The following is a 17,112-nucleotide window of genomic DNA, read 5'->3' as shown; positions in this document are numbered from 1 at the left end:
CCCATATGTGGCACTACTGTACTGTGAGCAGCTGTTGTGTTCATGGAAGGCTCCTTGCTCCTGAAATGTTGGTTTGGGTGGCCAGGGTCCCTCTCATTGAAGTCATTTTTATAATACCTGCAATATATCATCTTGGCATGCCATTCAGTGTAACCCATAATAACTATCTGCAGCTGTATATGAGTCATAACGCATCCTGTCAGTGTATCCCTAACCAACCGTCTCCCCAGTGTGTTGTGATCGAGAGAAACCGCTGTGCACACACAGCCCAAATCTATTCCAATGAGCAGCCTAAAGATATCTGTATTGATCTGCTAGTCCTACTCTGCCTCTTTAGACTGAGATACAAATAGCCTGTTTGTGTCCCTGTGTGAGTCGCTGTGTCTCTGCGTGTGTCTCTGCATGTGTCTCTCTGTGTGTGTGTCTCTGTGCGTGTGTGTCTCTGTGCGTGTGTCTCTGTGTGCGTGTCTGTGTGTGCGTGTCTGTGTGTGTGTGTCTCTGTGTGTGTGTCTCTGTGTGTCTGTCTCTGTGTGAGTCTCTGTTTGTGTCTGGGTGTGCGTGTGATTTTTAGACTGAGAGACAAATAGCCTGTTTGTGTCTCTGTGTGTGTCACTGTGTCTCTGCGTGTGTCTCTGTCTCTGTGTGTGTCTGTGTGTGCGATTTTTAGACTGAGAGACAAATAGTCTGTTTGTGTCTCTGTGTGTGTCGCTGTGTCTCTCCGTGTGTCTCTGTCTCTGTGTGTGTCTGTGTGTGCAATTTTTAGACTGAGACACAAATAGCCTGTTTGTGTCGCTGTGTGTGTCGCTGTGACTCTGTGTGTGTCTGTGTGTGCGTGTGATTTTTAGACTGAGAGACTAATAGCTCTTTCACCTTTCTCAAGGAATCCCTTTCATTTCACATGGTGAGGGAAAGAGAGAGAGACAGCTACATACTAAGAGTGTCATACTGATGTTTTCTTTGACACAACTGAGTCTGTCTTACTTTGGCCTGAGCTAAAATTGTACAAAGAGGGATTGGACAGTAGCTTGTGTCATAAAGAGACCAGGAAGTAGACATTCGAGCCAACTGGTCAAGTAGTTTCATTTAGTTCCATTGAGTTTCATTCAGCAAGGAGTCCCATTGGCTCCCAGTGTTATCTTAGTCCTGGATCAATGTCTTTGACTGCCCCTTCCTCTCTTTTATTTTCTCCTCTTCTTTTCTCTCCCCTGCGTTCCCTCTGTTATGGATGGTAAAGTGTGTGTACTGTATGAATTATACTGACATCTTTTTCTACCACTGTTATGTAACATCATCCCTCTCTCCTTGACGTCTTTTCTTTTATGTTTGCCATTTTGTCAAATAAATCAATGCTCAGACGACATGTTTATCTATTAAATATTTAAAAATCATTGACAGGCTGATGAAACACAAGTAGATTTTATTACATATTCAATTTGGTTGATGTATCACTCTGCTTCTGGAAACCAAGCTCTTCCTCTTTCTTTGGATAACAAGGTTTGAGACAGTAAATACTCTTCTCTGTGTGTTTGAAGACATTTGTTGTTGGTTTATTTGAAGCAGACCTGTCAGTCCAATGCAAACCTGTCTATGGCAGGTTTCTGAAGATGTCAGGGCCCTTTCTACTAGGTCATAATTTGCAAATAAGCATTTCACCGTAAGGTCTGTTGTATTCGGCACATAAATACAAATCAAATGTGATTTGATTTAACTACCTGGGACTATAGGGTTCTGCTCAGATAGTGTGTTGAACTCTATGCTTGTAAGTGTTCTGTTCCGCAACCACGTCGTTATGAAATATCCTAAATTGTTTTCCAGTCTTTGTTGTTTTGTACTCATTATCTACATATCATCAAATATTAGAAACCTACAGGCAGAAATCTAGAGCACCCCCATCCCGGACCCCCCCCTTCTCTCTCTCTCTCTCTCTCTCTCTCTCTCCCTCTCTCTCACATACACACACACCCCTACAGTGTCCCCGTCTGCCTCAGACACACACACGCGACAACAGCCATTCCTCTGCATGTGTGTGTGTGTGTGTGTGTGTGTGTGTGTGTGTGTGTGTGTGTGTGTGTGTGTGTGTGTGTGTGTGTGTGTGTGTGTGTGTGTGTGTGTGTGTGTGTGTGTGTGTGTGTGTGTGTGTGTGTGTGTGTGTGTGTGTGTGTGTGTGTGTGTGTGTGTGTGTGTGCGTGCGTGCGTGTGAGCGTGCGTGTGCATGGACCTGTCAGACTGGAGGCTATCCCAATACGTAACAATGCGTGTAACTGGGTTAGCCCCTGTTAGATTGAATTATCTCTCTGTGTTCAGAACCAGCAATCAGATTAACATCCATGGCTTCCTGTAAACGAAAGGAGAGAGGGATGAACAGAGTGGAGAGAGAGATGGATGAGAGAGGAGTGGAAGTCATGAGAGTGCAAACTATTCTGTCCCACCCGCCCACCCACCCTCTCTCTCTTTTTATCTCTCTATTTCTTTCTCTCTCGCTCTCTCTCTCTGTCGCTCTCTCTCTCTCCATGCAGTAATTACATTATAGGAGACATCACTTACGAAAACCATAAATATTCTCTCCATCCCTGCATGGGCCGCTTCTCAGAATGAGATGACTCTGAATCAATAGGTTTTTATACCAGGCAGAAAACTGTCTTAATAAAATGGAAGGTTGCTGCACCACTTTAGATACACTCTCCCTGTGTGTTATGAAATTGAGGAAGTTTGGCTGAAGAGGGCTGGATAATGTTTGTAAAGGCTGTATGAAGAGGGCTGGATAATGTTTGTAAAGGCTGTATGAGGAGGGCTGGATAGTGTTTGTAAAGGTTGTATGAAGAGGGCTGGATAATGTTTGTAAAGGTTGTATGAAGAGGGCTGGATAATGTTTGTAAAGGCTGTATGAAGAGGGCTGGACAATGTTTGTAAAGGCTGTATGAGGAGGGCTGGATAGTGTTTGTAAAGGTTGTATGAAGAGGGCTGGATAATGTTTGTAAAGGTTGTATGAAGAGGGCTGGATAATGTTTGTAAAGGCTGTATGAAGAGGGCTGGATAATGTTTGTAAAGGCCGTATGAAGAGGGCTGGATAATGTTTGTAAAGGCTGTATGAAGAGGGCTGGATAATGTTTGTAAAGGCCGTATGAAGAGGGCTGGATAATGTTTGTAAAGGTTGTATGAAGAGGGCTGGATAATGTTTGTAAAGGCTGTATGAAGAGGGCTGGATAATGTTTGTAAAGGTTGTATAAAGAGGGCTGGATTGTGTTTGTAAAGGCTGTATGAAGAGGGCTGGAAAATGTTTGTAAAGGTTGTATGAAGATGTCTGAATAATGTTTGTAAACGTTGTATGAAGAGGGCTGGATAATGTTTGTAAAGGCTGTATGAAGAGGGCTGGATAATGTTTGTAAAGGCTGTATGAAGAGTGCTGGATAATGTGTGTAAAGGCTATGGGCTCTGTTCAAAAGAACACCATTACATGGGGAATGTCATTTGAGTCAGGGACAGTTGCATAGCTGTTACTGTCCCCCTGGCAGTGTCAGAGTAAGAGGCTGAGTGGAGGAGGTTAGGCTGGCACCAACAAGCTAACTGAGCCTTATATAAAACAGTAGCATGGCTCTATTCCCTATTATAGTGAAGTTCAGGATGTTGCTTTCACGAACTTGCTTGAAGACGGTATCAGACTGTATTAGCCTCAGAACCCAATAGTTGAACCAACGATTGCATTTATGAGATATGTGGACTACCACCTATTGGCTGCAATACAGTTGGCATACAGTGAGGCTACATTTACAGTATCTTTCTATCTTTCTGTTTTATGTTGGTGGGTGTGTTTTATTGTAAAATACACCAGATAGGTGCAGTAAAATATATTGTTTTACAGGGTCAGCCATAGTAGTACAACACCCCCTCAAGCAAATTAGGGTTAAGTGCCTTGCTCAAGGTCACATCGACAAATTGTTCCCTTTGTCGGCTTTGGTATATGAACCAATGATCTTTCGGTTACTGGCCAAACGCTCTAACCCCTGGGCTACCTCCCTTGTGTATCCCTCCAGCTGAGCTTTATAATTAGTGTGTGTTAATGTGTTGTGCACCTGGGTCCGTTTCCTCTCAATAAAGAATCCATAATTAATGGTCTAATCAATTATAGATCATCTAAGGGACCGGTGGCCAGGGAGGCCAGGGGGTGAGGCACAAGGGGCCCAGATGTTTCACTGCAACTGGACCTGAAATATGAATTCTTCCTTCATAGAGTCCTCTAATACACACACACACGCCCACACCCACACCCACACCCAAAACACACACACACATGTTTGTTTTACTATACTTGTGGAGACCAAACAATTGATTCCATTCAACATACTATTTTCCCTAACCCTAACCCTTAACCCTAACCTTAACCCCAAACCCTTTAACCTAAACCTAAACCTAGCCCTAAACGCTAACCCTAATTCTAACACCAACCCTAAAATATCCGTAAAATGTTCATTTTCCTAGGGGGACTGGTGAAATGGTACCCACAAGGCAAATAAAACTAAAAGCACACACCTTAGTAGAGCTCACCTGAATGTACCTTAGACAACCAAGTCACTATTCAACATTCATCAAAGTTGGAGGACATCAGGAGATGACGTGTCTACAGTGAGGGGAAACAGTGTGGCGTAAGCGTCTGCCTCTGGTGTTTGAATCCAGCGATAGAAAGTTTTTTCAGAGATAATTTTTTTTGTTGGTTTTATATATTTTTGTATTTTACCCTTTTTTTCTCCCCAATTTCGATCTTGCCTCATCGCTGCAACTTACCAACAGGCTCGGGAGGCAAAGGTTGAGTCATGCGTCTTCCAAAACATGACCTGCCAAACCATGCTTCTTCACACCAGCCCGCTTAACCCAGAAGCCAGCCACACCAATGTGTCGGACGAAACACCGTTCACCTGACGACCAGGGTCAGCCTACAGGCGCCCGGCCCACCACAAGGAATCGCTAGAGCACGATGAGCCAAGTAAACGCCTCCCCCGGCCAAACCCTCCCCTAACATGGACGACGCTGGGCCAATTGTGTGCCGCCCTGTGGGACTCCCAATCAAGGCCGGTTGTGATACGGCTGTAGTGATCGTAGTGACGCCTCTCGCACTGGGATGCAGTGCCTTAGACCACTGCTCCACTTGAGAGGCCCCCGAGATTTTTGTTTTAACCATATCCAAAACTTTAACCCTTACCATAACCATTCGGAGTTTATGCCTAAACTTAAGCATCTGCTTCTGGTGCCAAAGGTTGCATGTTTGAATGCAGCGATATATTGTTATTTTAGAGATTTGGAATTAATGCCTAAACTTAACCTAAAACACTTTTAGAATTTGACGTTTGGAGGAACTTCAAAATTGGAAGAACTTTGAAATTTGATGTTTAAGAAACATGGATGAACGTCTGATTCTGACTGAGATTGTGAGATCTAGTTGTAGACAACAGCCCTTAACCATCAAACAGAGATTGACTTGGGACTTTCTGTTTCATATAAATCCAACTAGTTGCCTCTGACACCACAATGACAAATGAAAACAGTCCAGTCCTCCTCTACAGAGCAAAGCTGACATCAGCCTCTAACTCTGTTATCTCTTGAAGCTTATTAATTATTGTCAGATATGTAAATGAGAGGTGGAGGAGCAGATGTCCTGTTAGTTAGAGCCAACATGTCCTGTCTGGTAGCACAGACTTATAGACCTCTGGTCAGTCCTACGGTCTATGTCCCTGTCTCTCTTTCTCTCTTTCTCTCTCTCTCTGTCTCTCTCTATCTCCTTCCATCTCTCTCTCTACTTCCATCTCTCTCCTTCCGTCTCTCTCTCTGTAAGTTCTGACAGAACTTTATGGAGAATGTAAAAACTGCAAAAATAATCAAATAAATAACCAGTGCCGGTTGTCATGTAAAAAAGCCACAGTGTGAAATAGACTGAGCTTTTTCACGCTTATAATGGTCAGTGCACACACACACACGCAGACACACGCAGACACACAAACACACACACAAACACACACACAAGCACACACACAAACACACACAAACACACACACACTGCAGCTGCCCATCCATCTCTGCCTGCCTCTGCCTCCTCAGCAGCACCAACAGTGTGTGTGTGTATGTGTGCATGTGTGCTAGTGTAAGTGTGTAGGGGAGTATTGTTTAGCTAAATCCTGTCCTAATCATGTGTCATCTTTAAATGACAATGTCGTAAAGCATTACGAGTGTGCGGAGAGCTGCGCTGCTGCCAGGGGTTTGTTAGTGTGATGGATGAGGCTTTCTCACAATGTGTTTCCCCTGGAACAGAATGACTACGAAGCCAATATCAGTTACAGATGCAGGTAAGTACACAGACAGCGACTTTGGCAACAGGTTCTCTCTTCTCTCCTGGAACTATAAAGAGAAAGAGCGGGTGAGTATAGAGGAGCAAAGAGGAAAAAGGGAGGGAGGAATGAGAGAGAGGAAGAAGAGAGAAAGAGAGCGAGAGGAAGGAGAGAGAAAGAAAGAGATAGGAATGAGAGAGAGAGAATGAATTAGACGTATCAACGGTGTGAGAGACTACTGTGTGTTGTTATTATTTTTGATAGTGTAGAGTTAGACAAGAAGAAATTGACACAATCTTTAGGAAACATTTGATTCCCCTGGCTGCCAGAACTGTTATATTTTTTATCAGAACCAGTGAGGTGGAAAGTGATCTGATTTACTAGACTCCTTCCCAACACTATGTCTCAAACATCGCTCCAAGGCCTACCCCTCAACCCCCCCCCCCCCCCCACCTCCCCCTCCCAGTTGGCCTGCTGGGCATTACCTAAATCACTTTCCAAGATGGCTGCCCCTCCTCTCTCCTGCATAATGTAATTTGTTCATTGAAGGTCAGCTGATTTCAGCACGATGGCAAGTCATTACTCTTGCTAGTGTTGTTGCCGTGACGAGTCAGCGCCTGTTAGAGATGGAAACAGAGACCAATGATATAGGGAGGGATGTTTATTTCAACTAGTGTTAACAATTCAGTGTATTCAATTCAATGTTTGAGTTTATTTTACTGAAAGGGAGTGTCATGACGTTGGAGGAGGCTCACTATATGCATCAGTTTTCATTGTATCATTGTATTATTCGACACAGTGGATGTTTAAACAATCTATTTACAATGCTAAATCAAACCTAATTGAAAAATACGTTACCTTGAGTCCCTAACAGACCCTAACAAACCATCTACAGTCACCAGCAAGGCGAGGTACCACACCCAAATAGGGTCATTTCTTCCCCTTAATCATAACACAATGAACCAGATGAATACAGACAGCAATATAATACTTTTTTGTATTACAACTTTTTTGAAATATTGTATAATTGTCCTGCCCTGACCTTAGAGATCCTTTAAATTCTCTATTTTGTAGGTCAGGGTGTGACTAGGGTGGGAAATCTATGTTTATATTTATTTTTTGAATGAGTATGGTTCCCAATCAGAGGCAGCTGTCTATCGACATGGACATGGACATGGACATTACAATAACAATATGCAAATTAGGCGTTCTCATTAAATATGTGCATATTTGCACATACCACAAATCCATTTTTCTGGACACTCCAGGATCGGACTTGTATAGAGCAGATTGAGGATATACAGTATACTTTTTTCATCTTTCTATCTGTAAAATACTAAAGACATGTACGGAAACTGAATTTTTGGCGCATATTTCCAGTGGTGGAAAAAGTATCCAATTGTCATACTTGAGTAAAAGTAAAGATACAGTATCGTATTAATAGAAAATGACTCACGTAAAAGTGAAAGTCACCCAATAAAATCCTATTTGAATAAAAGTGTAAAAGTATTTGGTTTTAAATATACTTAAGTATCAAAAGTAAAAGTTTAAATCATTTTAAATTCTTTTATATTAAACAAACCAGACGGCACAATTTTCTTATTTTTTAAAGTTACGGATAGCTCCAACACTCAGACATAATTTACAAATGAAGCATGTGTTTTTTTTGAGTCTGCCAGATCAGAGGCAGTAGGGATGACCAGTAATGTTCTCTTGATAAGTGTGTGAATTAGACAATTTTCCTGTCAAGCATTCAACATGTTTTTTTTTGTTGTTAAATTTGATCTTTATTTAACCAGGCAAGTCAGTTAAGAACAAATTCTTATTTTCAATGACGGCCTAGGAACAGTGGGTTAACTGCCTGTTCAAGGGCAGAACGAGAAATTTGTACCTTGTCAGCTCAGGTGTTTGAACTTGCAACCTTCCGGTTACTAGTCCAACACTCTAACCACTAGGCCACCCACCCTGAGTACTTTTGGCTGTCAGGGAAAATGTATGGAGTAGAAATGTAACGGTTTTCTTTACTTGAAGGAGAGGCGGACCAAAACGCAGCGTGGTTATATTGATTCATGTTTAATAAAAAAAAAGATAAAACACCATAAAACAATAAACGTGGAAAACCAAAAACAGCCCTATCTGGTGCAAACACAGAGACAGGAACAATCACCCACAAACACACAGTGAAACCCAGGCTACCTAAGTATGATTCTCAATCAGAGACAACTAACTGCCTCTGATTGAGAACCATACTAGGCCGAAACATAGAAATACCCAAATCATAGAAAACCAAACATAGACTGCCCACCCCAACTCACGCCCTAACCATACTAAATAATGACAAAACAAAGGAAATAAAGGTCAGAACGTGACAAGAAAGTACATCATTTTCTTTAGGAATGTAGTAAAGTATATTTATTTTTTATATTTAACCTTTTAACTTGGCAAATCCGTTAAGAACAAATTCTTATTTACAATGACGGCCTACACCGACCAAACTCGGACGACGCTGGGCCAATTGTGTGGCGCCCTATGGGACTCCCAATCACAGCCAAATGTGATACAGCTTCGATTCAAACCAGGGTGTCTGTAGTGACACCTCTAGCACTGAGATGCAGTGCCTTAGACCACTGCGCCACTCAGAAGCCCAAAGTAAAAGTATAAGTTGTCAAAAATATTTATAGTAAAGTACAGATGCCCAAAAAAACGACATAAGTAGTACTTTCAAGTATTGTTTTACTTAAGTACTTTACACCACTGCATATTTCCAAATAAAATGTTATCTAGAATCCAAATCTGACAATATAACAACAATTCTCTCTATACAAGTCTGGATAATATATCTAAGGGTAACCACACAAAATCTTGTGAACGCAGATGCTTCTGAAGCTGAGAAAAATCTGATGGCGTGTGGAAAGAGTCTGACATTCAGGAAATGGCAGTTAAAGAGAAGTACAATGAATTTAGCCTCCCAATCACCAAATGCCTATTGAGACCCAATCACCATCTCTTCAGTAAGTCTCTCCTCTCCTCCGCCCATCAGGTCTAAATAGGCCCTAGGCCACTTAGTATTGATGAGATCAATGGTAGGACCACTGCTGGACACACACCATATTCATTACTCCTCTACCGCAGCTCAATACACCACCACTGCTTAAAACAATCCATGCATATAAAGGTAATAAACACCGGTACAGAACTCATTAGGTAGACACTGTAATTTAGAAGAACACAGACATTTCTCATTTCAACTGGTTCATGGTCTGTATGTGTTTTAGCATCAACATTAAGCCAAGCCAACAGGAAGATGTTGCTTTCGTCAAAATATTTGTTTTCAGCTAAACAGACACATACAAACCGCTCTCTGACACAGTGTGTGTGTTGGTTGTTTTCTCCTACAGGTCTGGAACTCACAGCATGTGAGAGTCAGTGATAGGAAATCAATAAGTGATTAATATTAGTGGAGTGGGCAAGAGGCCAACTGTCAATCATGTGTCATAGAAGGAAATACAAGCGGCCTTGTAGCTTTCACATGACATGACTGCATCGAACAGGAAGTGAACAGGCTAATACACAAACACAGGGTGTTCTGGGTAAGAAAAGGTAATGTAGCAGTAAAAATATATAGTCACAATAACCGTAGGACTATGCTGACATGGTGCCTTCAAATTAGAAGCGTGGTGAGAGTGGATTTTACAAATGGAGTTTTCCCCCAGATGGGTAAGTGAGACAATAGGCAGTTTATGTTTGTGACAGGCAGCCTTTAGGGTTGACGTCTAGCAGGAGAGCTGTCAAGCTGAGACAGCCTGGAGAAACAAACACAGCCGCCGATACGTCACACACAGCACGCACACACCAGCTCTCCAGTGGCTGGTTGGCTAATACAACAGATTGTATTCCTCAGGCTCTATCCTGGCAGTATGACACTGCGGAACCAGTATGACACTGCTGAACCAGTATGACACTGCTGAACCAGTATGACACTGCGGAACCAGTATGACACTGCTGAACCAGTATGACACTGCTGAACCAGTATGACACTGCGGAACCAGTATGACACTGCGGAACCAGTATGACACTGCTGAACCAGTATGACACTGCTGAACCAGTATGACACTGCGGAACCAGTATGACACTGCGGAACCAGTATGACACTGCTGAACCAGTATGACACTGCTGAACCAGTATGACACTGCGGATCTGACATTCCAGGTAGGATTGTAAATCTAATCAAGCCCTTCCTTCTGCAGGGCAAATGAGAGCTAGAGGTCTGGTCCTCCTCATTCTAACAAGAGGTGTTATAGTCTGTCTTGGTTATCCTCTGGACAATGCCAATAGACAGAGATAGAGATATTGCGTGCACAGCATTATTATCGAACCTGTCTTGGATCACATTAGTCTTTGAACTGCTCTATGTAATATACTGTAACAATACTATTTCCATCCAGTATAAAGTGTGTAGTATATTTCCAGTATTATGGTGTATTTCCATCCAGTATAAAGTGTGTAGTATATTTCCAGTACAGTGATGTATTTCCATCCAGTATAAAGTGTGTAGTATATTTCCAGTACTGTGATGTATTTCCATCCCGTATAAAGTGTGTAGTATATTTCCAGTACTGTGATGTATTTCCATCCCGTATAAAGTGTGTAGTATATTTCCAGTATTCCAAAAACGACTTCGTAAAAGAGGGAAACGAGGCGGTCTTCTGGTCAGACTACGGAGACGGGCACATCGTGCCCCACTCCCTAGCATTCTTCTCGCCACTGTCCAGTCTCTTGACAACAAGGTTGATGAAATCCGAGCAAGGGTAGCATTCCAGAGGGACATCAGAGACTGTAATGTTCTTTGCTTCACGGAAACATGGCTCACTGGAGACACGCTTTCGGAGGCGGTGCAGCCAGCGGGATTCTCCACGCATCGCGCCGACAGAAACAAACACCTTTCTGGTAAGAAGAGGGGCGGGGGCATATGCCTTATGGCTAACGAGACGTGGTGTGATCACAGAAACATACAGGAACTCAAATCCTTCTGTTCACCTGATTTAGAATTCCTCACAATCAAATGTAGACCGCATTATCTACCAAGAGAATTCTCTTCGATTATAATCACAGCCGTATATAATCCCCCCCAAGCAGACACATCGAAGGCTCTGAACGAACTTTATTTGACTCTTTGCAAACTGGAATCCATACATCCTGAGGCTGCATTCATTGTAGCTGGGGATTTTAACAAGGCTAATCTGAAAACAAGACTCCCTAAAATGTATCAGCATATCGATTGCGCCACCAGGGCTGGCAAAACCTTGGATCATTGTTATTCGAACTTCCGCGACGCATATAAGGCCCTGCCCCGCCCCCCTTTCGGAAAAGCTGACCACGACTCCATTTTGCTGATCCCTGCCTACAGACAGAAACTGAAACAAGAAGCTCCCACGCTGAGGTCTGTCCAATGCTGGTCCGAACAAGCTGATTCCACACTCCAAGACTGCTTCCATCACGTGGACTGGGACATGTTTCGTATTGCGTCAGGCAACAACATTGACGAATACGCTGATTCGGTGTGCAAGTTCATTAGAACGTGCGTTGAAGATGTCGTTCCCATAGCAACGATTAAAACATTCCCTAACCAGAAACCGTGGATTGATGGCAGAATTCGCGTGAAACTGAAACCGCGAACCACTGCTTTTAATCAGGGCAAGGTGACTGGTAATATGACCGAATACAAACAGTGCAGCTATTCCCTCCGTAAGGCTATCAAACAAGCTAAGCGTCAGTATAGAGACAAAGTAGAATCTCAATTCAACGGCTCAGACACAAGAGGTATGTGGCAGGGTCTACAGTCAATCACGGACTACAGGAAGAAATCCAGCCCAGTTACGGACCAGGATGTCTTGCTCCCAGGCAGACTAGATAACTTTTTTGCCCGCTTTGAGGACAATACAGTGCCACTGACACGGCCTGCAACGGAAACATGCGGTCTCTCCTTCACTGCAGCCGAGGTGAGTAAAACATTTAAACGTGTTAACCCTCGCAAGGCTGCAGGCCCAGACGGCATCCCCAGCCGCGCCCACAGAGCATGCGCAGACCAGCTGGCTGGTGTGTTTACGGACATATTCAATCAATCCCTATACCAGTCTGCTGTTCCCACATGCTTCAAGAGGGCCACCATTGTTCCTGTTCCCAAGAAAGCTAAGGTAACTGAGCTAAACGACTACCGCCCCGTAGCACTCACTTCCGTCATCATGAAGTGCTTTGAGAGACTAGTCAAGGACCATATCACCTCCACCCTACCTGACACCCTAGACCCACTCCAATTTGCTTACCGTCCAAATAGGTCCACAGAAGACGCAATCTCAACCACACTCAGCATTTAACACCATAGTACCCTCCAAGCTCGTCATCAAGCTTGAGACCCTGGGTCTCGACCCCGCCCTGTGCAACTGGGTATTGGACTTCCTGACGGGCCGCCCCCAGGTGGTGAGTGTAGGCAACAACATCTCCACCCCGCTGATCCTCAACACTGGGGCCCCACAAGGGTGCGTTCTGAGCCCTCTCCTGTACTCCCTGTTCACCCACGACTGCGCGGCAACGCACGCCTCCAACTCAATCATCAAGTTTGTGGACGACACAACAGTGGTAGGCTTGATTACCAACAACGACGAGAAGGCCTACAGGGAGGAGGTGAGGGCCCTCGGAATGTGGTGTCAGGACAATAACCTCACACTCAACGTCAACAAAACTAAGGAGATGATTGTGGACTTCAGGAAACAGCAGAGGGAACACCCCCCTATCCACATCGATGTAACAGTAGTGGAGAGGGTAGTAAGTTTTAAGTTCCTCGGCATACACATCACAGACAAACTGAATTGGTCCACTCACACAGACAGCATTGTGAAGAAGACGCAGCAGCGCCTCTTCATCCTCAGGAGGCTGAAGAAATTCGGCTTGTCACCAAAAGCACTCACAAACTTCTTCAGATGCACAATCGAGAGCATCCTGGCGGGCTGTATCACCGCCTGGTACGGCAACTGCTCCGCCCACAACCGTAAGGCTCTCCAGAGGGTAGTGAGGTCTGCACAACGTATCACCGGGGGCAAACTTCCTGCCCTCCAGGACACCTACACCACCCGATGTTACAGGAAGGCCATAAAGATCATCAAGGACAACACCCACCCGAGCCACTGCCTGTTCACCCCGCTATCATCCAGAAGGCGAGGTCAGTACAGGTGCCAAAGTTGGGAGCGAGAGACTGAAAAACAGCTTCTATCTCAAGGCCATCAGACTGTTAAACAGCAACCACTAACATTGAGTGGCTGCTGCCAACACACTGACTCAACTCCAGCCACTTTAATAATGGGAATTGATGGGAAAGGATGTAAAATATATCACTAGCCACTTTAAACAATGCTACCTTATATCATGTTTACATAACCTACATTATTCATATTATATGTATACGTATATACTGTACTCTATCATCTACTGCATCCTTATGTAATACATGTATCACTAGCCACTTTAACTATGCCACTTTGTTTACATACTCATCTCATATGTATATACTGTACTCGATACCATCTACTGTATCTTGCCTATGCTGCTCTGCACCATCACTCATTCATATCTTTATGTACACATTCTTTATCCCCTTACACTGTGTATAAGAAATTAGTTTTGGAATTGTTAGTTAGATTACTTGTTGGTTATTACTGCATTGTCGGAACTGGAAGCACAAGCATTTCGCTACACTCGCATTAACATCTGCTAACCATGTGTATGTGACAAATAAAATTTGATTTGATTTGTTTTGATTTATTTCCGTCCAGTATAAAGTGTGTTGTGTATTCCCAGTATTATTTCGATCCAGTCTTAAAGGGATAGTTCATTCAAATTGAAAAATTACACATTGGTTTCCTTACCATGTAAGCAGTCTATTTACAAGGTAAGACAGCAATCCATGCTTTGGTTTAGTTTTCCTGGCACTGTTTCCAAATGCAAACGTTTTAGTATTTGTGGCCCAAATCCTATTCTAGTCATGGGACCAATATTAGCATTTTTCGTGCATCATGATTAAATGATCTATAAGTGAATTTGGTGAACTTCACTATCATTTTAGATACTTTTGGATGATTTGGACATGTTAATTGCTCATATCGGTCCCGTGACTTGAATTGGATTTGTGTCACAAATGGTAATACATTTGCATTTGGAAACAGTGCCAGAGAAACTAAACCAAAGCAAGGATTGCTGTCATACCTTGTCCCTAGACTGCTTACAGGGTAAGGAAATATGTAATTTTGTAATCTGGGTGCACTATCCCTTACACCCTTACACCGGGAAGCCATTGAAACTCTGGGAATCATGTCCCTGGAGAGTAGACGGGAACAGATCTGCTTGACATTTGCTAAATCCCAGTCTGCGGACTGGCTCCCCCCCAACTAGACAACAGGTTTCTGGATGGGCTACCCGCAACAGCCACAAACAGACCACTCCTATGACACGCACAGGCCGCTATCAGAACTCTCCCGTTTCATACTCCACTAAACTGATCAATGCACACATCATATAGCCCAGTGGCCTAAGAAAGGCCTACCTAACATTTATTTTCTAAAGCTGTCACCCCAAACCTTGCCGTTGTAGTATTGTTGTTTTGTATATATTGCAGATTTTAGCATTTCATTATATTAAGTGTTGTGCTAGTTTAGGATTTTACTATTTGATAATTGTCTATGACTGTAAATTAGTGTCAATTCAATGACTGCGAGAAACCAATTAAACCTACTACTACAAATACTACCATTACTACTGATACTACTACTACTATTACTACTACTACTATTACCACTATTACTACTACTACTATTACGACTACTACTACTATTACTATTACGACTACTACTAATATTACTTCTACTACTATTACGACTACTACTACTACTAATTCTACTACTACTAATACTCTTACTACTACTACTACTACTACTACTACTTCTACAACTACTACTACTATTACCACTACAACTAGTACTACTAGTACTATTACTATTAAGACTACTATTACTACTACTAATACTACTACCGGTACTACTATTACGACTACTACTACTATTACTACTAATACTACTACTACTACTATTACTATTACCACTATTACTACTACAACTAGTACCACTACTACTACTATTACTATTACGACTACTACTACTTCTACTACTACTACTACTACTATTACAACTAGTACTACTACTACTATTACTATTACTATTACTACTAATACTACTACTATTCCCTGCTATAGCTTTGCTGTAATAACTGTACCAGTAATGAATGTTCCAGTCTGCAACCACTGGCGATAATAAACTGTGTCTGTGCCTGATGGATGCAGGCAGGTTCTGGAGTGTGTGAGTGTGAGTGTGTACTCTCTCTGTAACGTGCACACCGGTTGAATCAAACTGTATGCAGCACTTAGAGTAATGTAAATACCACTGGCTATTTCTAGACCTCCCTACTCTTACTGCTCTAATTGGAAAAGCACTGTATCAACGTGCTGTAGCTGCAATTACATCATTATTTCTCTCTTTCTCCGTCTCCCTCTCCCTCTCTCTCTGTAGTTCTGTAGGGCCAGATGTGGATGTGAGGCCTGTTGCTCCTTAGAGCTCCTCTGAGAGTATTCTGTTTGCTGGACCAGAATGCACTGTGCTCAGGAGATCTCCCACTCTGCACTGTGTTCATGATGAGATGCTGGCGTGTCAGACTCTCTAAGGAGCATTACTTAAACAAGCATTTGTTAGGGCCCTAGAAGGGTAAATAGGGATTGAAATGGAAACAGAGATACAATGGTCCCTTCTTCCTTCCTAAAGCTGGTTGGTAAAAGCCAATAAATTCAGTGGCAGTAACACTGAACCCAAACCGGCTGTGTGAGTTCGCCATCGTGCGCCATCGTACATAAATGTATTTTGTCCCCCCACACCAAACTCGATCACGACACGCAGGTTAAAATATCAAAACAAACTCTGAACCAATTATTATATTATATTATATTAATTTGGGGACAGGTCGAAAAACAAACATTTATGGCAATTTAGCTAGCTAGCTTGCACTTGTTAGCTAATTTGTCCTATTTATCTAGCTTGATGTTGCTAGCTAGTTTGTCCTGGAATATAAACATTGAGTTATTATTCTACCTGAAATGCACAATGTCCACCAGTTAATCCACACAGAAAACAGTCAACCGAATCATTTATAGTCATCTCTCCTCCTTCCAGTCCTTTTCTTCTCTTGACTTTATATTGCAATTGGCAGCTTTCATAAATTATTTAGTCTTTCAGTCACTTTCAGTCACCATTTTTGTCTTTCAGTCACCCACGTGGGTATAACCAATGAGGAGATGGCACGTGGGTACCTGCTTCTATAAACCAATGAGGAGATAGGAGAGGCAGGACTTGCAGTGAGATCTGCGTCAGAAATAGAACTGACTTCTATTTTAGCCCTTGGCAACGCATATGCTCGTTGGCGCGCGCGAGCAGTGTGGGTGAAATAATTGATGATATAGATTTCTACATTTATTTTGCAACGCTCGCGCACGCGGCGTGAGCGGTATAGTCAGCCTGTAAGTCATACAATTAATGGCAGCATCCAAAGAGCTTGATGTAAAATGCTTTTGAACTTGTCTCTTCTCCTCTCATTGGCTTGTCACCAGGTCTTCCTAATGAGCCCTGGACATGATGATTTGATTAGATTTATATGATTCCAGAAGAGGAATAGATAGGTTTGAGTCATATCCAAGAGTGTATCAAAC

Source organism: Oncorhynchus masou, chromosome 29, assembly GCF_036934945.1.
Source record: "Oncorhynchus masou masou isolate Uvic2021 chromosome 29, UVic_Omas_1.1, whole genome shotgun sequence".
In the NCBI taxonomy this organism is placed as follows: Eukaryota; Metazoa; Chordata; class Actinopteri; order Salmoniformes; family Salmonidae; genus Oncorhynchus; species Oncorhynchus masou.
The sequence above is the reverse complement of the archived record's forward strand: the minus strand, read 5'-3'. Positions refer to the sequence as shown.